General features: G+C 37.9%; 1 long non-coding RNA gene and 1 other non-coding gene across 2 annotated transcripts; both read left to right on the top strand.

Moving 5' to 3' along the window:
• Positions 1-2,063: 2,063 nt before the first annotated feature.
• Positions 2,064-21,859, top strand: LOC125162523 (uncharacterized). Its single transcript, XR_007151078.1, has 3 exons — positions 2,064-2,075; positions 11,650-11,656; positions 21,718-21,859. It is a non-coding gene; the product is annotated as an uncharacterized LOC125162523 (long non-coding RNA).
• On the top strand, positions 21,703-21,866 carry LOC125147522 (U1 spliceosomal RNA). Its single transcript, XR_007145228.1, has one exon. It is a non-coding gene; the product is annotated as a U1 spliceosomal RNA (small nuclear RNA).
• Positions 21,867-23,001: the final 1,135 nt, after the last annotated feature.

The raw sequence follows: 23,001 nt of genomic DNA, 5'->3' as shown, positions 1-23,001 counted from the left end.
TTTCTCTGACTTTACTCAGGACATGCAAAAACTTCTAAAACAGAGTTCCTCACACATGCATCTGCTTGGGAATCAAGAGGAGAGGAAACCTATTCACTGTCCTTTAGCCCTTCCAACTCATTTTCATTAAACTTCATCTTTATCACTTTAGTCCCTTAACCCCTATGTATTTTAAGTTGTGGTATGAGAACTATGCCCTAGAACTTCAAAGACTGGAAATCTACTAGAAAATGTAAGTAATATTGTAACATAAAACCTACAGTAATAAAATGAGTAACTGGCATGTCCATGGTATCTTACCGAGACATAAACGCAAAGTGCTTCACATCCATGACTGTTCCCAACACGTAAGCGAAGCATGTTTCTGTTTATCTGGGGGAGCGGACTCAAAGCAAAAGGACTGAGGGAGCCGTCCTGGGATGTCTCTGGAACCTCTAAATTTTTTTTAATGTTTATTTATTTTTGAGGGAGAAAGAGGCAGAGTGCAAGGGGAAGGGCAGAAGGAGAGGGAGTCACAGAATCTGAAGCAGGCTCCAGGCTCTGAGCTGTCAGCACAGAGCCCGATGTGGGGCTCGAACCCAGAAACTGTGAGATCATGACCTGAGCCCAAGTCAGACGCTTAACAGAATGAGCCACCCAGGCGCCCCTGTTTCTGGAACCTCTAAACTCATCTTCTCCAACAGATAAAATATTTGACCTAGATGTTAGGGGAAGCCTTTTTGGACCAGTGCATTCCAAGAGTAGAAATCTATTGGAGTAGAAAGTCACATTGCTTAAGGTAAGATAGTCACCTCCCAGAGAAGAATAAGAAAAAATAATTCTGCTGACTTTGACTGAAAAGTCTGACTTCTGCAGACTGAAAGCTAGGACTGGAAGATCTTAGAGACTCAGAGGGTTCTCTTTCCCTAACCTCTCCTAGGAAGAGCCGTACATATCTGTGATTTATTTGGCATTCATTACTGTGAATAACTCAGCCTGATTGCCTAAAACCTAGTTGACAATTATTCAAGGCGTAAGAGAGAGTATTCAGAGGATGGCAGAGGGTAGAGCAAAGGGCATTCTAGGCCAGAGTTGGCAGGGGTTGTGATCTCTGCTGGCAGGATTTGAGGGACTATAGAAAGAGATGCAAAGAGTAAAAGGAAATACAAGTAAAAGGAAACAGAAATGGGATAAGAGGAGCCACAAGTAAACAAAAGGAATGTGATATTGCAATAACATGGAAAAAATTAGCTTAGATCTGCCCCTTTTAGACATTAAATGACAAAATCAATGTCCAATTAATTCCATAACTAAAAGGAAAACAATATTTTTTTCAGTATCTCTGTAGGTATCATATTTAAACCTTAAAATAATATGTTAAATCATCCAAAAAATATTAACCAAGTAAACTTAAAGAAAATGTAAAATTTCTAACATTAGAAAACAGCATACAATAAAAATGCAAATAACTTTCTTTCATATCTTTCTCTCCTTCCTTTCTTTTCCTGCAAAATTCAGTCCAAAAATAACTGACGGGGCCCATCAATGTAGGTGCAGATGGTCCGCTGAACCAGTGAGAAGCTGCAGCATTCAGCTTCCTCTAGGAAGAAGGAAGAGAGCGAGAACAGATGAGCAGCCTAGCATAGTTGTCTGAGCTCAAGCAGGAGAATGTCATGTCCATGTGAGGGAGAAATCTGGCACATGATGTTAAAGGCCGAATAAAGCTAGGAAGACATCCAGAGGGATGGAAGAGGAAAGTGGTAAGCTAGGAGATTGGTTGCAGACAGATTGATGAAATAAGCAAATAAGTAGAGGATAAAGGGAGTGAGTCAGGTTACTCAGGGTGGAAAAGGGCTGACAAATAGAGGGAAAAAAAAGATACAGCTGGAATGATGTGGGGTTGGAATTAAATATATCAATGTGAGCTCACTTATTTCGTAATAAACATGCAGGCATAAATACAGATGGAATGTGTGTGTGTATTACCTACCTCTGTCCACTGAGACCGCCTGTGAGCAGTGACACCCCAATGAGCACACTGAGACCCCAGTCTTGTTTTCTGAAGTGACTAGGAAATGAAAGCTGAGATGTCTATAGTGACTGTTTAGGATGTTAAATATTTCTCAAGTATTCTTTAATAAGCCTCCAATACTCTTACAACAATAACCAATAGTTAAAAGAAGATAAGAAAGAAGGGAGGTGAAGGTTCTCTGACCTGTTCTTGGGACTATATCCCTTTCACAGTCCTCTGTCCTTGCTCTCCTTGCTCTCTGAGCTAAAAAGCAAAAATACCCCACTTTTTAGCTTGCTCTGGAGCCAGGTGCAGCCATACGTCAGAGTTCAGACCATAAGAAATGGACAGAAGTCCCCAGAATTTTCCAATATGAACATAAAGCCTACTAGGAACTAGCCTACTAGTTCTTTTGCTCTCTGGCTTCTTCCTGCCTGAATAACATATTCCCTCCCTGTAGGTTCAGCAGCCATCCTGTGACCCTGAGTCAGGAAGCATAAGGACAAAGACCTACATGCTAAAAGAGAGGAAAGTGCAAAAATGGAAAGCAACCAGGTCCCTTGTAACCATCCTGAACTGCTACTCCAGCTCTGGACTTTCACCCCTGAATTTGTTTCATGAAACCAATAAACCATCATGGGTTTAAATTGTTATTCACAGCAGAATGCATTCCTAACTGATATGTATATTTAAATAAAGAGTGAGGAGGAGTGACAGAAAGAAAAAGGTACTTACACTGTGTACAAACAAAAGATATGGGCCAAGGTATCAATGACCTTTATGACTGGGCTTCGAGAGAACAACAGTGATGGTCATTCTAGGATTTAAAACATACCACATGTCTACTAACAAAAAATGCACCATTTTCTAAAAACTATATATATATATATATATATATATATATATATACACACACACACACATATATATACATAATACATGTGTGTATATATACATAATAAATGTATATGTATATATGTATATATACATATATATATACATTATATATATATATATATATATATATATATATATATATATATATTCTACATTCTAACTCTCTAGATTCCAAAATCTAATATAACTCTATATTCCTGAGACTGTGAAGTATACTAGCAAGCATTATTAATCTAGCCTTGTCCATTGCTTCTCAAATCTTTCTGGATTGAAAGGAAGCCAGGACAGGCTGGAATATATGGTACTTGGACCCAGAAGTGGTAATGGAGCAAATACATGAGAAAAGTTTCATCCTTTGATTGGGGCATAACCCAAAATGACTTCTTGTGAGCAGTATTTTATTGAAGTCTTATGTATTAGCTAAACATATATATGTGTGTGTGTGTGTATATATATATATATATATATATATATATATATATATATATATGTCAACACATAGTCGTCTGAGAGAAGATACTATTAATTTAGATATTTGGCAAAGGGCTAATATCAGCATACATAATGAACCTCTAAGAATCACTGAGAAAAAAGAAATAAAAACAGAAAAGATCCAATTAAAAAGTGGACAAGAATGAACACTTAACCAAAGAGAATATCTCAATGACAAAAAATATGAAAATTTTCATTAGAGAAATGCAAATTAAAAATCACAATCAAGTATTACTGCATACCTATTAGAATGACTAAAATTAAAATGATGGAAAATTTTATCAAGGAATTTAGAGCAACCAGAACTCTAAATCCTGCTAGTGTGAGTACAAATTGCACAACCACTTTGGAAAACTATCTTTTAAAGCCAAACATGTACAAATGTATCACCTGGCAACTTGGCTCTTAGCAATGCACACACATGTCCCTGAAAAGACAGAATTGTATGTCATATCACATCTATCTGTATTAATCAAAAACTGTAAACTACTCAAATGCCCATCAAGAGCAGACTGTATACACAAAATGTGGTATATTCACACAGTGACCACTATACAGCCAAGAGAATGAATAGTCTCCAACTATACAGAAAATGTTGATGACTCTCCCGTAACGATGAGTGAAAGAAGCCAGACACACACAAAAGAACACACACACGGTATGGTTCCATGACTCTAACATTCAAAACAGGTAAAACAAGTTTGTGTTTTTAGAAGTCAGGAGAGCATGCTTACTCTTGGTCAAAGGAGGTAGACACCAAGAAAGTACACACAGGGGTTCAGGGTGCTTGTAATGTTCTATTTCTTGATGGGATATTGGCTGTTATCAGTGAAAATTTACCATCTCTACACATATATGTTCACTTTTCTCTATGTGTAGCATACTTCAAAAATACATATAAAAGTTAAAATGCATATAGACTTTGCATGTGTCTTTCTAATGTATCCATGTTTAATATTTTTAATTTTTTTCCTTGGGGTAATCAAGAAAAAAATTGGTATTACAGAAAGAACAGTTTTATATATCAGCCTCTGTACCACTTAGCATCAACAATATATTCCCGGTGATGTCTGGTTCCCAGTATGAGAAGCATGAATGATCATATTCCCTGCCATAAGATCAAACACCATTTAGTACAGCACACACTCTATTCTCTTCAGCCTTATTTCTGGTTACACTTCCAGTCAATATTATATCCATGTCAAAATACTTGATAATTGCCATATATGCTCCATTCTGTCATTTCCCCAAATCTTTGCTTATCTCCACTATCTGGAACCTAAAACAGAAGGATTACTCAATAACAATATTTATTAAAATAATAAATAAGAACTTGGTTGGTGTTCAAGGTGATTATCAGCATTGACAACTACTCTATATAATAATCCCTCACTTGTCACAGATGTTCTTGGGGGCCACTCCCTATGGGGATCTGGCACACCAAAAACTCTAGACATTTTTCTGCAACAATCAGAAAGTATGAACCATGCCTTACTGCATCATGCTTTCACATGTCAGTAGTTAGTGTCACACTTTGATAAACTAAGACAGACGTAGCTTAGTAGACTGCTTCCCAGCCATCACCCATACATTCTATATCCTCCCCCAAACTTTTATACCCCACACAGACACACCAAATGTATTTGTTTTATGTAAGAAAAAAAAAAGTGACTCAGTGGATATAAAGGCAGAATAGCTTACCGGTAAAGTATGCACTTTGGGGTCAGACAGCTCTGAGATCACACACTGGTTCTGCCTTTCTACCCCCAGAACAAATTCTTTGAATTTGGGAATTTTTTTCTTTTGCTCACACTGCTATATTGCCAGCACCTAGACCAGGTCTTGGCACATGATTGGCACTTAGTGATCATTTGCTGAGTGAATATATCAGTTTGGCAGCATCAAACATTAACAGTCACACCTCTCTTCCATACATAAAAACACTTGACGTCCACAGACCAGTGATGCCAAAGTTGCTATGCAATTTAGACCCCCTTATAAAGAAAGAACATGTGGGAAAATATATAGCCCTGTGTCACCAACAAAATTGAATGCAAATGGTAGTCACAAATTTCTATACACTGTAAAATATCCAAATTAAAAAAGGAAGAACTATGCAATAAATTATGCAATCTGGTTTTCAGAATAACCTTGCCAAATTTGCTAAAACTAAAACAACAAGGGTTATATTTTTCTTCACCAAAAACCTTCTCACTTGGAGAGAATAATGAACAAGTTGAAACTAATTAAAGTATTTATCTAGTCATGGACATGCAGAGAGGTGACAAGACTGTTGGGCTTGGAGTCAGATGGACCTAAATTTTAATCCAGCTCTGGCACTTATTAGTTGTATGAATGACCTTGGAAAAGTTTTACCTGCAAAAAAAAAAAAGACAATTATATATCCCATGTGGTTTTTACAAGGAATAAAAAAGATAATGCATTAAACTTTTAGTACACAAGCTAGCACAGACCAAGTTCTTAACAAATGTTAGATCTTGCTATTTGAGTGTCTTGTAAATATTATGTTGGAGTTTTCACTTATTTCAATTTTTTAAAATATTTTTAGAGAAAATTCAGCAGGATCCACACTTGCGAGAGTTTCTGAATCTGTTGATATGAAAAAAAATCAAAAGCTTATTTCACTCATGGGGTCAAACTTGCATATGAGATCATCATCCAATCTTTATCTATTATGTTGAGTAAAATTATTTTCCCAAAGTGATCCACCTTTAATCCAGTCATAAAGAGCTAGCTGTTCCCAATTTTAATTGACAAATCTAATTACTGTGATGAGTTTATTTATAGTCACTATTCAATATCTATTGATAGTTTCTTGACCTTGAAGAATATCATCCAATTAACATGGCAATATGTGTTAATGGGTTTTTTAAATTACTTCACACTGGATAAAAGGTAAAAAGAAAAAGGGAAATTCATTTTCAGAAAGGAATCACAATTTATGAAAATGTGACATATATATATATATATATGTCACATATATATGTGAGATATATATATATATCTCACAGAATATGCAACACTAAGGGTTTCCATTGCATGCATTTGATATTATAGTAGGGGAGAAGTGACTTTATTGATTGGTGGTACATGGGCATTCTTTCAGGGACTCAGTCCTTAAATTCAGGCAACAAAATGTCTACTCAGCTCCCAGGAGAGAGTTTGGGGTTTGTTTTGTTCTATTTAGAATTTGTTAAATGTTACTTCATTCCTTCAGAATATAAAGTTGGTAGGTGATTGATTAATAAAAATCACCAACAGCCTGAAATACGTGGGAGACAGGGAACCATTCTTAGAAAACTGAAGGGGAATGATCACAGTCATCCCAGTAGCTCCTGGAGAGAGAGTAGAAACCATTCAGTTGCTGCTATCTCCCCTGCCCAGTCTTTTCCCATTCTCCATATTTACTTCACGCTGTGTGTTGGGCACCATTTTAGTCACAGACTAGGAATCACAGACCATCAGACCTAGGAACTTTTGATATTATTCACCCAGTCCATCACTTACAGGAAAAATGCTGAGAATGTGAGAGGTAAGGTGACTTATCCTTGGTCAAGTGATTCATACTTTTGTTCCCTTCTCTATCTCCTTCTATTATTCCATAAGCCTCTCCAAAGCAGGGACCTCGTATTAGGGTGTGACATGTACTGAAGCATGTACCTCCCATATTCATATGTTGAAGTCCTAACCTTAGGATGTGACTGCATATGGAGATAGAGACTGTAAGAGGTAATTAAGGTTAAATGAGGTTATAATGTTGGGGCTCTGATCCAATATGACTGGTATGCTTATAAACAGAGGAAGCGACACCAGGGATGAATGTCCGCAGAGGAAAGACCATGAGAGGACACAGCAAGAAGACAGCTGTCTGCAAGCCAAGGAGAAAGGCCCAAGCACAAACCAAACCAGCCAACACTTTGATCTCCAATTTCTAACCTCTGGCATGGTGAGAAAATAAATTTCTGTTAAAACAACCTGTTTAACACCTCTCAGACTAATAGAGGGAGGTTGTGTCCTAGCACCTGGGACAGTAACTATTAGGGCAGCACACATGTTCAAGTTACAAAGAAAGGAAGGGACAGACGAAGGAGAGAAGAAAGGAAGGGAGTCCCTTACAGATGAAAATGAGTGTCCACAGAATAAAACCTCAAAATATCTAGGCCCTTTCCACGGCAGCAAATGCTATGACACTTCCGAATTCTAAAACCTGGTTAGCACTTGCTTTTGTGTGTGCTTTGCATATACTTTCAACCTTTAACATTTATTTATTATGCATCTGCAAGACAGTAATTTTATTGTCCATGGGTCCCAAATGCACATGTTTGAAATCAGCAGTTATATCTGAAGAGAGAAAAATAGACTTACCACCTGTGAAATTCCTATTTTGCTTCAAGCAGTTTATTAAGAAAAATTTTATGTATCGAACAGAAGTAGCTCAGCCAGGCTACATCTTAAAAATTTACACAGTTACTACAAATTATTTTGCTCTGATATCTAATCTTTTAAAGATAGGGATGGACAGGAGTGAGGGAGAGATTTAAATACTTGCTTTTGTTTGGAAGTGATATTTTCTTTTAAGACAGAATACGTAAGAGAGGAAATTGTGCCACTAGAGTTTAAAAAATACTCATTTTCTTGGCATAAGATAATTGAAATGGACGACTGCATTGAGAACTACCTCTAGTACAGCGAAGTGTGGCAAACTGATGCTCAGTGAGCCTCACTGTGCATGAAGATGCTGCAGTCAAATGCACTCAAGGACAGTTCTGAAATTGTTCTTTATTTTATTATTCTGAAAGATGCCAGGTAATAACCTATTCAAAACGATATTTTTTAAAACTATTTTTTCCAACTGGAATACGGGTTGGAGGAGACTACACTTAGGGCTTGTAGATATAAGATGACAACAGAAGACCTTGCCAGGTAATTTGAAAAGCCAGACCTTGACTGGCTGGCAATCCCATGGAAAAGGTTACCTTTTGATTCTGTCTATAAGGCATCCAGGGTTCATCCCTTCTTCTCTATTGATTCTATGGCCCTGTGGATGCCAGAAGTGCCTGCCTGAAGGAAAATAATATCTCTAATGCTATTACCTGAATGTTTTGGTACAATTATGGTCTAGCAATTAACTTACTGTGGCAGTTGTATCAAGATTATGTCTTACCCTGTCACTTAAAGCCACTGAACAATTCAAAGGGGTAAAGATTGTATGTGTGTGTGCACATATTGTATGTTTGGGTATTTATGTTTATATCTGAGTATGTTGTCTATCTGTCTTAGAGACAAAGGGCAGAGAAAGGGGAGACATAGTATGTCCTTTCATTGAAACAATTCTAAGATTTGTTTATGCCTTCCATTCACCGCAACCTCAGAAGCCATCAAAACCATCACAAATTACTCCAGTCAAAAACCGAGTAATGATTGTTTTGCTACTGAATCTATTTTTTATACAAATTACAATTTGATTTTTACCCATTTAACCTTCCTACCGTCCCTAACATACTTTGTTCTACCTATGACAATCCTACCCACTCTGTAAGGCCCAAGCAAATTCCTGTTTTATATTTAGTAATTTTCCTATACAAGTGAGCCTTGTGTTACAGCCTACATAGTTTACAACCTCAAATTCACAAACCTGACCAATAACATACATGCATGAGTAACTGTAAATGCTGGGTATCTATGCACATTTCTCATTTTTCTCATACTTGATATAGACATCAGTACAAGATATAATTTTCCTCCTAACTCTAACACAAAAGAAACAAAATATTGAAGCAGGAAGATAAATGGCTGCTGACATACATTTGTATGGGAAATAAAAGGGAGTGGTAAGGACTACAGCCAACTGAAGAGCAATGCCTCTTTTTTTTTTTAAGTTTATTTTTGAGAGAGAGAGAGAGACAGACTGTAAGCCGGGGGGGGGGGGGGGGCAGAGAGAGAGGGAGAGAATACCAAGTTGGCTCCACAGTATCAGCACACAGCCAGCCTGACAAGGGGCACTCAACTGATTGAGCCACCCTGGAGCCCCAAGAGCAATGCCTCTTTTTTTTTTAGTTTTTTTAAATATTTATTTTTGAGAGAGAGTGTGGGCAGGGGAGGGACAGAGAGACGGGGAGACACAGAATCCAAGGCAGGCTCCAGACTCTGAGGTATCAGCACAGAGCCCAATGTGGGGCTTGAACCCATGAACAGTAAGATCATGACCTGACCCAAAGTGGGATGCTTAACTAACTGAGCCATCCAGGCACCCCAAGGAATGTCTCTTTTAAACTGAACAGCAGCTACTCAGTTGCAGACCATGTTTCCTCATAAGAATGTGGGTAGAGGATATCCATACCATCTGAATTATCGGGAAAAGCCAGAATCTGAATATGTATGTAAAATCCCTCACTTTTTAAATACTTGAAATTAATTTAAAATTTTTAAAAATACACACAAACTTTTCAAAACAACATGCAGGCAAAACTGAGCGTGACCCAAACCCTTAAGGAACAGGTTTAGCCCAACCCACCATCTTGCCACCTCTGAAATATACATTCATTTAACATGTACTGCCTTATGTCACCTCTTATTACTGTCTAAAACATGCACACATGCTCTCCAGCCAGACTGTCTGGGTTTTAATTATGTTCCACCATTCACTTTCTGTGTGGCCTTGGGCCACCTCTCTGTGTCTCAGTTTCTTTGTAAAATGCAGATTAATAATAAGGTTGTTATGAAGATTAAAAAGAGGTCCTATTAGTATAGTATTTGGAACAGTTTAAGGCACAAGGTAATTAATCACTATACAGTAGTCACTATTAAATCTTACATAGTATTATGATTTGTTATATTTCTTCCATGCCTCTTCCATGCCTCTTCCCTGACTAAACTGTAAATGCCTCCAAAGGTATGTTTATACAATGTGACACTTAACATAGTTTCTTTTTAGAAACAGATCTCAGTACTTTTTATGCCCGAAATACAGTAGAAATGTTAAAAAGATATTTAAAGAAATTGACTGAAAATCAAGGTTAAGCCACTGCCTGTCTTTGCCTTTGTTCTATATATTTAAATCTACTATAAGGCCAGCACATTGCACCGGTCCATGTCAATTTGCTCTATGATCAGTCCTAATGAATGTTTTCCAAATCCCAGACGTGTAATTTCCTCTTTGATATATCCTATCCAGTTTGTAGTACAACAGACAGGAACTATTCATGTCCTTTTCTTTTCTCCTTTTGAAAAGACTGGGAGAGAGTTAGGGTTAGATGGAACAGTAGGGACATGTAGGGCAGCCTTGTGTGGCTGGAGCCCCTGGGTCTTTCTCACCTGCCTTTACTTAAATTGACGAAGGTTACATCACAAAAACCTGACAGGGTGCTTGTAAAAATGGAGCCATTATTATCCTCATTCTTTTCTTCCACTATAATCCTTGTTCTCTTTGAAAATAAAGAGTAGGTTCTAGAAAGGGAGTGTTACAAAATGGAACCCCATATTTCACAGCATGAAATTCAGAATTCTGAGACAGATAACACAAATAGAGTTTTACACTATAGACTAGGATAATGACTGTACCAGAGAACTTTGGGACGTAGGCTCTAAACATATAAAGTTAAAGGCATGTCTAAGCCCAATCTAAATTCCTCTCTTCCCCAAATTATATTTAAAATGCTGAACATAATCATGTGTCACTAAGCAATCAAAACCCTTTTCCTAAGTCTTAATGGGTTGAAAGTGGCAGCAGTGAAGTGGGGCCAAAGAAAGTAAACACACAAGGTAGTTTAAAATGTGCTGCTATTAATACCAAGGTTTTTCAGAGGAGATTTTTAAAGTTAAAAGAATATAGCCATGACCCCTGGGCCACCTTGTTGTGTAGGGCACGCTGGTTATATGTGGGTTTACGTGGAGGGGGTGGTGGTGGGAGAGAATATGGAAAGGATGGAGTTAAGACAGAGCTAGAGGTTTTGGAAGAAGCCAAACAAATCATGGAAGTTTAATGAAGAATTAAATAAATCATGTAGAGGAATCTCTTTTGAAAATTTAACTTAAGAAAGGGTTAAATTGGAAAGAAATTAACCATACCAGAATTTACAGTGCTTACTGTTTCCTTCAAATAAATATTCACTGATTGCCAACTCTGTTCCAGGCATCGGCCTGGATTTTGGAGAGAAACATGCAAGTGAGACACAGTATCCACTCTTGAGGAGCCACTGAATCTATTCCATGTATAGATGTGTGTTTGGAGTAGGCTTACCAAAAAAGAGAGAGACAGTACATAAAGTAATAAAGAATGGTAGGAAAGGGAATGGTGGACAGAGTAGAAGGGGCTTCATGTGTGTTAAGCCTTTTTTTATTTTTTATTTTTATTTTTAAATTTTTTATTAATGTTTATTTATTTTTGAGAGAGAGAGAGAGAGACAGAATGCGAGTGGGTTAGAGGCAGAGAGAGAGGGAGACACAGAATCCGAAGCAGGCTCCAGGCTCTAAGCTATCAGCACAGAGCCCGAGGCAGGGCTTAAACTCACAAACTGTGAGATCATGACCTGAGCCGAAGTCGGACACTCAACCGACTGAGCCACCCAGGTGCCTCTGTTTTTATTTTTTTTTTTTAAGTTTATTTATTTATTTTGTGGGAGAGAGAGAAAGCGTGCACAAGGGAGGGGCAGAGAGAGAGGGAGAGAAAGAGAATTCCAAGCAGGCTCTGCACTGTCAGCACAGAGGCTGTGCTCCAACTCAGGGCTCCAACATGGGGCTCCAACTCAGGAATCATGAGATCACAACCTGAGGCAAAATCAAGAGTCGATGCTTAACTGACTTAAACACCCAGGTGCTCCCATGTGCATTAACTCTTGAACCGAGGGGATGAGGCTAGGCAGATGGCAACTGAAGGGCTTCACTTCATAAAATTAATCACTTGAAATGCTTATTTTGGGGGCGCCTGGGTGGCTTGGTCGGTTAAGCGTCTGACTTCAGCTCAGGTCATGATCTCACAGTCTGTGAGTTCAAGCCCCGCGTCAGGCTCTGTGCTGACAGCTCAGAGCCTGGAGCCTGTTTCAGATTCTATGTCTCCCTCTCTCTCTGCCCCTCCCCTGTTCATGCTCTGTCTCTGTCTAAAAAATAAATAAACGTTAAAAAAAATTTTTTTTAAAAGAAATGCTTATTTTGCTCCCCTTTCACAAATTCCAAAGCCCATGCCTGTTAAGTTATGGGGAAAATCATTTATGCTCTTGCATTTTGCCTAGTATGTTGTGGCAATTATACACTTCATATCCTAATAATCACCCTTAGTTTTAAGGAAACCATGGATAGTACTTTGCAAAACGTGTCCAATAGAAATACTACCTAGCTCTGCAATAAACTCCATAGACCTCAAACCCAGGAAAAAAAAAAAAAAAAACACAGAAGAATTGGGCTAAAAAGGATTCAGAAGACTATAGATTGGAACCTGAAAATAAATAAATAAATAAATAAATAAATAAATAAATAAATAAGACCTAAATAAATAAATAAATAAGTAAGTAAGTAAGTAAGACCAATCCTGGCTCATTTAAATAGGAAGACATTTATGAAAAGAATATTAGGTAGGTCTCAGATCCATTGGAAAAGTTGGGGAAACAGATGCATAGATAGACAGCCAAGAATATGCCCAGATAAGGCCACTGACCTGGTCAGAACCCCACGATTACCATCTCAAAATCCTGCACTTTGCAGCTTGCACTGTCATCATTGCGAGCCCTCAACAGTATACACAGACACTGGCAGTCATGCCCTGGTACCATTAAGATTCAACCAAGGAAGGCCACTGCTACTGCTGACCAGACAGAACTCCTCAAAGTGCCCCCTATTCTAGGAGGATCACATCTGACTTGGAAGTGCCTAGGTCACATGTCCTTGTCCTAGCTGCAAGGGAATCGAAGAAAGCATCCAATATGTTCACTTTATATAATGGGAAGCAGGTATGCCCCTTCCAAGACTCATAAAGAAAAGACCATTCTCACACTTAGGAATAGGGTTCAAATGCTGGCCTACCAAGTGGAATTGCTGAAGGGTTGTTTCCTCTAGCAGAAAGAATACAGCATTTGAAGTTTGCCAAACCTCAACTTGAATATATCCTCTGCCTTTTATTAGATATGTAGACAACTCTGAGACTCATTTTCCACATCAGTAAAACTGGGAAAACAATGTATGCACTTCTGATTTATGGGGAGAAAAACACACACACACATATACATAATTTGGAACTCATTAGCCTAGATTTTTATCTCTTGGCATCTTTTATAATAGGAGAGAGATTTCATTTACCATGAAAAATTTATGTCTTGTTTTGCCTAATTAAAGAGAATGAATAAAAACAACTTTTAAAACTAATTTATAAAAGATTCAGATCCACTCAAGAATCATGTAGGGATGTGAAATGGAATGGTTTTTATGCCAATTACCTGGCATTAGGAGTTTCCAAAGAAACCAAAATTTTGTCAACAAAAAGTAAATAAATAAAATTTTTTTAAAGCCTAGTAGTAGGAAAGAAGGGGTATCCATGTAGAGATGATAGGAGAGAATTTGTAGAGCACTTGTACTCCTCCTTTCTCTTCTCTCCTTTGTGGGAGTACATAGATATCTCATAGGCAGCTGATTTTACTAAGCTGTTTGCTAAGCACCAGGATCTGCAAACAGTTGGGAATAGGGCAAAGATTACTCTCTTGAATTTCTCCCTAAGCTGAAGCTCCATGGTGGGGGCTCTGAGGCTTTCTGAGGGCTCAGAGCACACTGTAAAAATAATGTCAGGCAAGGATAGGTTATCACCTGAGGAACTCAAAGACCATCTGTTTAGGAGTTTTGAGGAAAAAGAGGTGGCAGCATCCCCATATGATTCTTCAAGTTAGAGGGCTGCAGAGAGAATGCCCCCTAGTCACCAATGCCTGGTTCAAGTGTCATACAAAGGAACCAGAACTTAGGGACCAGCTGCATCAAATCTTATCAAGCAGCCAGTGTTAGAGGGAGAAGAGGCAACGGCCAATCAGAGAGGTGACCCAAAGTCCTCACAAAGATCATTCATGTCCCTCACATGTCGGTCAGTCCTTACCTAGACCCTAGGCATTAGCAAATACAGGTGAAACGGAATGCAGGGCCCTACCCCTCCACTGAAAGTAGACATTGACCACAGTGAGTAGTGAATGTGACCTGAAGAAAATTATCTGAATGTACTGAGATACTTCTACTGTAAATATCAAGGTTCTCTACTCCCCAGTCTTACCAGTGGGTAGTGGAACAGAAAATTAATGCTGACAAAACATAGAAAAAAAATGAGTAATACATATCTGTATGTTGCTGAGTTGAGGCTGTTGAATGCACTGCTTTTATAATTATTTCATAGTTGTGTGTGAAGGAGGCTAGGAGGAAAGAAGATGTATGGAGGGAACAGAAAACAAAACTGAAGCTAGTCAGCCATCCCTGAAATGAGTAAATCTCATCTAACAGAATAGATTTTACCTGGTACCTGAGCACCTTCCAATTCCAATTTTAAAAAATCTAAGAAAATGTTTTTGTGGGTCCTAAATAAACCTACTGTTCAATGCTTTTCCTAGAAAAAAAAATGTCTTTTACCTAAACCTTTATCTACTTCAGCAGAACCCTCATAACATTTAAGCTTAACTCTTGTTGATTTTTTAGCTAAGAGCTACTCAAATATTGACTGGCAGTGTTGTTTATCCCAATGAACTTCTAATAATAATCATTAACTTCAATAAACTTTAATAATAGCAATAATTTCCAGCATTAAATGTGACTTTCCTCCGAGAAATTCAAAACAACTTCACATTCACTGTTATTTGTTCACAGGCGTCCCTGTGAGGAATGAAAAAGAATGGGAAGTACATTGATTGAGCTATAGAAAAAGATCCAGTGAGGTTAAGTATTAGACCAAGGTCACAGAGCTAGTCTGCAGCAGACCAATGATAGATATCGCTAAAGGTAACTATATAAACTAGAGGTGAGCTAAACCCAGATATAACAGATTTGATTAAGGCCTACATCTCTGAAGCAGAGAGACTCGACGTCCTCACCAGAGTCATGAAGACTCTGCCCTGGGTAGACCTCAATCTCTCTTTCTAAAGGAGCCTTAAATCAGCCCCTCAGCCCCTGAGTCATTTTGCTTTCTTCCAGTTGTTTGGGTTGTGGTATTTTCCTAGTCTGCATCAAACTAGATGTTTTGGCCAATAAAATGGACAATTTTGCTACCCAGCCTCTGACTGTAAGCACTTGTCTAACAATGAGGTATTTCTTCAATCGGAGGAAATTATTTTTTATCACATTTGAAGATCACCAAGTTCCCAGAACATGTGATCATTGTAAAATTACTGCTAATACTGTTTTAACAGGGAGGGGACAAAGCATAAGAGACTCATAAATATGGAGAACAAACAGAGGGTTACTGGAGGGGGTTGGGGAGGGGGGATGGGCTAAATGGGTAAGGGGCATTAAGGAATCTACTCCTGAAATCATTGTTGCACTATATGCTAACTAATTTGGATGTAAATTTAAAAAAAAATTAAATTAAAAACAAAGTATGTCTAACAACAACAACAAAAAAAGATATTATCCAATTAGCTGACGTACACTGATTTTTGTCTTTTCTATTTGCCACGATCTCTAGGCACACTGGTCACTTCAGATACTTGCTTCAGGCTATCATTGTTGTTTCTTGGGACTGCTACCAAGGTCTCCTTCAACATGTCTTCGTGTCCAGTTCTTGCCTGTTTTTTAACAAAATCTACACTCTCAACTCAATTATTGTGCCACGTGCCTCATTTTTATTTCTGTAATTCAATATGGAAAATTTTGGCCAAGACCTACATTTTCTAAAAAACGTACATTATTTGAATACAAATTTTAGCAACAATTTGAGTATGTCGGCAAATCACTGGAATGGAGTTTTCTCCCTACAATGGGCTCTAAAACAGAAAATATACCTTAGCTCTATCTACTAAAATAACAAAATCTTTTTAAATCCTTGCCACATAGTCCATGAGTTTCTTCCATAAAAAGTGAAGGAGCTCCCGAGATTTCCTAAGGTTTATAAAAGCCCCTCTCTACAAACATCTGTCTTCCCTCCCTGGTGGCATCAGGGTTGGGGAAAGAGGAAGAACTGAAGTCCATGAAGACCCCGCTTTCTTCTAATGACATAAAAGTAGGTGCCAGCAAAGAAGCTATATGCCACGTTTATGTGTTGTGGTAATTGGGAATTTCATTGTCTGCAGTGAGGTTATTAACCAAGTCATTTTTGGCAATGGTAAGCAGCCAAGAGGCAGTCACATTCTAGCTTACCTACGGGGAGCTGACTTTATCTTCTTACATATTATTCCCTATAAAATTTCCTCTATTTTTCTTCCAAACTATATCTAGGTATATAGAGGGAAAGAAGTATTTAAGGAAAAGAGTAGAGTTTCATGTTCTGGTTCCGGTTTATCCTTCACTCACCAATAATAAGTTTCCTTTTCAGCACAATGGAGGCAATAATACCCTCTCTCTCTCTCTCTCTCTCTCTCTCAGAGAGCTATAAGAATAAAAGAAAATAATGCAAAAGTGCTTGGTAAACCATAAAGAACCACTCAAACAATTCACACATATAGCAATGATTTTTTTTTTCAAAGCACTCTAAGAGTACATTTACTCTCTTTTCTCAAGGAGTGAGCAGCACTTTTCAAACCCTAATAAATGTCAAGGTTATGAAGGTACAATACCATTTGTAAAGTTCAGCTTCAAGGTAAACAGGGCAGCTTATTAGCATCCACAAGAACTGCAAGTTAATTTTAACCTAATAAATATCCTGAAAATACCCATAAGAAGACAGTCCATCATGCCACGGAAACTTATCCTTTAAATTAACATCATACCCAACCAGTTTCTTGCATATGCTGCTAGTTTTCTCTTTTTGCAAACTTTTATGATGCCACTATCTTCAGCAACAGACTCTATTTGGTATACAAGTGACCTTTGAAGTCAGCCAGCCTAGTTTCAAATTCTTCCTCCCACATATTAGTTCTGTGATTTGGGGCAACGTATATAACCTCTCTATCCTTCAATTTCTTTAACTGTAAGATAAAGAAAAGGATAATGCCTTCTTCATAAGAACATTATGCAGATTAAATGAAATAATAAGCATGAAACACTTAGCTCAATATTTGATATATAGTAACATGACACAAATTTTACCTATTAATATCATTAATAATGATGAAAATAATTGCTAAAAATTACTATACATTATTAGGGCATATTTGTGAATTAGGAATCTTCACAATCACTTTAATATTGAATGACCTAATATATAAGCCTCAGCTGTGCCGGAAGGGAGCAAGTTGTTTCAGCACAGAGAAACATACACAGGAAAATTTTTCATCACCAGTTTCCTTTGGATAGGCATAAGTTGCTTACAATCATTTTTTAATGTGTGTTTTATTCCCTTTCCGTTGTCAAGTATAATTGTCCAGGGGCAGAATTCTCAGAAACTTAAAGTAGGATTCTGAGGTGTTGTATGCAAACAAGAAAGTTATAAAATAGATAAAGTATAGGAGAGCCAGGAGGTGGAAACATGTTAACAGTTGTATATGACTCGTGACACAAAGTTTTTGACCACAATGCCTGCATTCTATGTTGCAAGGGACAACAGCCAGTAGGTGGACAACAGAAGGTATCCATTTGTCATGATCCACAGAGTGCAAGTTATGTAGAAGCATGGTAGCCCTTCCTCCCGGCAACACTCACACACACACACACACACACACACACACACACACACACACACATCAGGCAGAGATAATAAATAACCAGTATGTTTGGAGATTAACATTCTGCCCCTTCTTCAGAAGACAAAAGGGAGCCAAAATTGTTTCCTAAATGTCTAGGTCTAGAAAAAGTATTCATTTGCTAAATAATGTGTGCCCTTAGGGAAAAAAAATAATGTTGTATACTCACCATTGAAATAACCACAGGGAAGTTTGTAGCCGACATACTTCAGCAAACTTCTCTCAGCTCCTGAAAAATTATTTCTTCTTTTAATTTGGAAACTTTCCACATGCTGCCCCTCTATCTACAACGCATGCCCATCCCCATCCAACTCCCATTTCACTGGATTAACTTCTCTTCATCCTTGACTTTTCAGCTTAAATCTCACTACTACTGGCAAAACTTCTCAGACTCCCCATGTCTAGATGTAGTTCCCTTGCTAAGTACTTCACCTATGCCTTATACTTCCCCTATGATGCTCATTTTCACACTGCACCTTACTTACCCACTTACTTGTCTATATACCCCTGTAGACAGTACGTACAATGAAGGCAGGAGTCATATCCATAAGCAGTATGGACATTGCATCCTAAACACTTAACACAATACCTGACACTTTGTAGGTTCCTCTTTAATATTTGTAAAAAAAAATTTTTTAATGCCCTCAAATTTCCAAACTGCAGCTAAATATAGCCATTATGTGCTTTGTCAATAATGTCACTGTTTTCTTTTTCAAACAAATATATAATAGGCCATGTCTTATAGTATGGTCTTCATTGAGGTTTTATATTTTTCAATCCCCTAAAAGTAAGTGATCAGACTTAGCTTTGTTTTTCCCTTTGCCAGGGAGGTAGACTCTAATGACTTCCAAGAGCATCTCAGACATCTTTTCCATTCTCAGATAGAAAAGGAGCCACTTACTCTGGGTTTTAATTAAAAAAATGCGTCCTATAAAAAAAGGTTGAGTGGACTGAGAGGCAGACAAAAGTCCTGGCTCTGGTCTGTCTCAGTCAAGACCTGGCTCCTGGTCTTAGCAACCAACATGAACCAAAAGCTGCTTAACTTCTCCAGTTGCCTCATATGCAGAGTTATAAGACTGGGTCAGTTTCAAAGAGGGAAACATTTGAATGCCATTAAAACAGAAAGAATACTGTTCTTCATGAACAGTATCCATGGTTGTTGGGATCTATTTAAAAATATGACAACTGGGCCACAAAAATGTACTAAAGAGGCAGGAAGTATCTGGCAGTATCTCAGGCCTAACAGGATATGAAGGAAGGTTCACTTTGGACCTCACCACAGCAATACACAGACAATACACAGAGATCCCAATAATTGGCTCTGTCTACAGGGATGCTCACAGCCTTGGATGCTCATTCTTATTCCTAGCTCATCTGATGCTATATCTAAACTCTCTTCCATTCACATGGGTCAAGTGTTAAGACTGTGTTTGGTCTGTCCAATTTAATCTAGGTTTAATAGATGAAAGTTTGGATTTTATAAACCCCACTGGTTAATTTTAGCTAGCTCTATTATTCCTGAATGGGATGCAATAGCTGCTTCCGGTCTCTCAAGTTCTCTTGCACCAATTACTTCTTTCACAGCAAAAAGCTAAATCCTGCATGAAACTAGTAGATGTCAGCCCATAATGTTATTATGCCAAGATTTTTTCCCCACTTCTGTGAGTTATCATAAACCAAAGCAAAAAAGATAATAAAAAGCAAATCTTTCTTGATGAGTGCTTTGGACTGGCTTTTCTAGCTACCGTCACCACTGATCTTTTCCTGCTCAGTGATATTCCATGATTTGAGTGATAAATGTGAGGATTCTCATGTGAAGATGGGAGCAGTGAAGTGAGTGACGAGTCAAAAATGGAGTATCTGGCCTTCTCCTCAGAGAGCCATCAGCTCTTAGATCCCAGAGCAATTTGCTTATTTGCAGGCAGTTGTGGAAGGACTGACACTACAGGAAGTTAGGAGGTGTGATTTGGGAGGACACCTGGAGAATTCCTCCTTATCAAAAATCAGATCTGGGACCCTGCCACAGAGACTAAAATCCCATCATAATAGTGTTAAGTCGTTAAGTCTTTGAGTTAAAGAACTTTATTTCTAGAGAAATTTCACAGTTTGATAAAATTTAAATAGTAGGGGAAGGAACATATTTTAGCCACTAATATAATAACAGAGGTGAGTATATCAGATAAGATTCATTCACTTAGCAAGATTCTATTGATTAGGATGCCAAATAATTACGTTTGGAACTTCCAAACATCCAAAAGTTTCCAAATTTTCTCCATCTATTAATTCAGAACATCCAGTTCCTACAAATTCCAACACCAATACCACAACAACCAGATATTTCTGAGATCAGAGAAAGTGTCTTATAGAGACCAATGAAAAAAGGATGTTCCTAGTAGCATTTCCTTGGCATCAACAGATAAAGGGAATATCATACCACAGGGAACCACAGCTCTCTGGGGGCGATCATTGGACCTTCATATAATCCACGCTTTAGGGAGTTCTATGGCAAAGCATAGTAGGAATTCCACTCAAAAAGAAGATGCAAAAAGCACATTTTTTATGATTTTTCTAGATCTCTCTCCTACTTAGTCTCCATAGGATCCAGACATGTGCCCAACAGGGAGCTGAACAAGTCATGGACACCATACTAAACTTGAGGTTGGCTCTGTCCTTCTGAGGCCAAGGTTCACTTATTACAACACACCCATCCTTCTTTTTCTCTCAGGATAAGCTCTTCTAAAAGTTCTGTCAATGTAGGAAAAGTGCCCACCCCACCAGTTTTCCAGACAAATTACATTATGTTGGCATCTCACATAGAATCCTTCCATACATGTAAAAACATATAGAGACATAGAATAGCATGGGCTCTATTAAGCAGTATAATTGCAAAATAAAATCATAGATAGAGGATGAAGAGGGAGGCAATGGTAGGAGATGGAGTCATTTAACTAAAAAGGGCTTGTTCATGAACGTTAAATAATTGGAGTTTACCTCGAAGACAATGAAAAGCAATTTATATTTCTTATAAATAGAATTGGATTCAGAGGATATATTGGGATGGGGCAATATAGGAGATTCATCTAAAAGAAGAGAACCCCTTTTTTTAAAGTAAGCTCTACACCTGGAATTACTATATTGTACTCCTGAAACTAATATCACACTGTATGTTAACTAACTTGAATTTAAATAAAAACGAATAATAATAATAGTAATAATAATAAATAAAAATTAAAAATAAAAACAGAAAATAGCCATACTTGTATCAGACAAAATAGACTTCAAAAAATAAAATAAAATAGGAGCGCCTGCGTGGCTCAGTTGGTTGAGCTCCCAACTTCGGCTCAGGTCATGATCTCGCAGTTTGTGAGTTCAAGTCCCACATCAGGCTCTGTGCTGACAGCTCAGAGCCTGGAGCCTGCTTCAAATTCTGTGTGTCTCTCTCTGCCCCTCCCCCACTCACACTCTGTCTCTCCTTCAAAAATAAATAAACATTTAAAAAAATAAAATAAATAAATACTTACCTGGCAGGGGAGATACCATGATCACGAAGGTGGTTTTCCCAGGGCGAGGCTTATCCATTGCACTCCGGATGTGCTGACCCCTGCGATTTCCCCAAATGTGGGAAACTCGACTGCATAATTTGTGGTAGTGGGGGACTGCGTTCGCGCTTCCCCTTTAAAAAAATAAAAATGAAAATAAAGAAAAAAAATAAATAAAATAAATAAAATAAAATACAATAAAATAAAATACGAGAACCCATTATCTCTCACCTGTCTTTCTAAAGGACAGACTACCAACAGGATCTGGGCCAATATTAATAAAATATGTTAAATTCCCCTTAGAAAAGATGTGTTTTAAAAGAAACAAGACATACAAACATTCCTTCACATCTCTGTTCTTACAAAGGACAATGTATCTGATTTTCCATGGATACAATTCATGAGTTCCTCATCAATTTTTAAGAAAAATTACTATACTTTCCAAAGATGATATATAAAAATTCAGCATATAGAAACATCAAAATAGGAAGCTTTATTAATTATAAATGGTTAAATTACTTTCTTGCATCAAATTGAAATAACCTTTCTATATATATTAGTTCAGTATATTTCCTAAATGTATTTATTTTTTTTTTTTTTATGAAATTTATTGACAAATTGGTTTCCATACAACACCCAGTGCTCATCCCAAAAGGTGCCCTCCTCAATACCCATCACCCACCCTCTCCTCACTCCCACCCCCCATCAACCCTCAGTTTGTTCTCAGTTTTTAAGTCTCTTATGCTTTGGCTCTCTCCCATTCTAACCTCTTTTTTTTTTTTTTCCTTCCCCTCCCCCATGGGTTCCTGTGAAGTTTCTCAGGATCCACATAAGAGTGAAACCATATGGTATCTGTCTTTCTCTGTATGGCTTATTTCACTTAGCATCACACTCTCCAGTTCCATCCACGTTGCTACGAAAGGCCATATTTCATTTTTTCTCATTGCCACGTAATATTCCATTGTGTATATAAACCACAATTTCTTTATCCATTCATCAGTTGATGGACATTTAGGCTCTTTCCATAATTTGGCTATTGTTGAGAGTGCTGCTATGAACATTGGGGTACAAGTGGCCCTATGCATCAGCGCTCCTGTATCCCTTGGATAAATTCCTAGCAGTGCTATTGCTGGGTCATAGGGTAGGTCTATTTTTAATTTTCTGAGGAACCTCCACACTGCTTTCCAGAGCGGCTGCACCAATTTGCATTCCCACCAACAGTGCAAGAGGGTTCCCGTTTCTCCACATCCTCTCCAGCATCTATAGTCTCCGG

The sequence above is a fragment of the Prionailurus viverrinus genome, chromosome A1 (assembly GCF_022837055.1).
Source record: "Prionailurus viverrinus isolate Anna chromosome A1, UM_Priviv_1.0, whole genome shotgun sequence".
NCBI classification, from domain to species: Eukaryota; Metazoa; Chordata; class Mammalia; order Carnivora; family Felidae; genus Prionailurus; species Prionailurus viverrinus.
The sequence above is the reverse complement of the archived record's forward strand: the minus strand, read 5'-3'. Positions and strand labels throughout refer to the sequence as shown.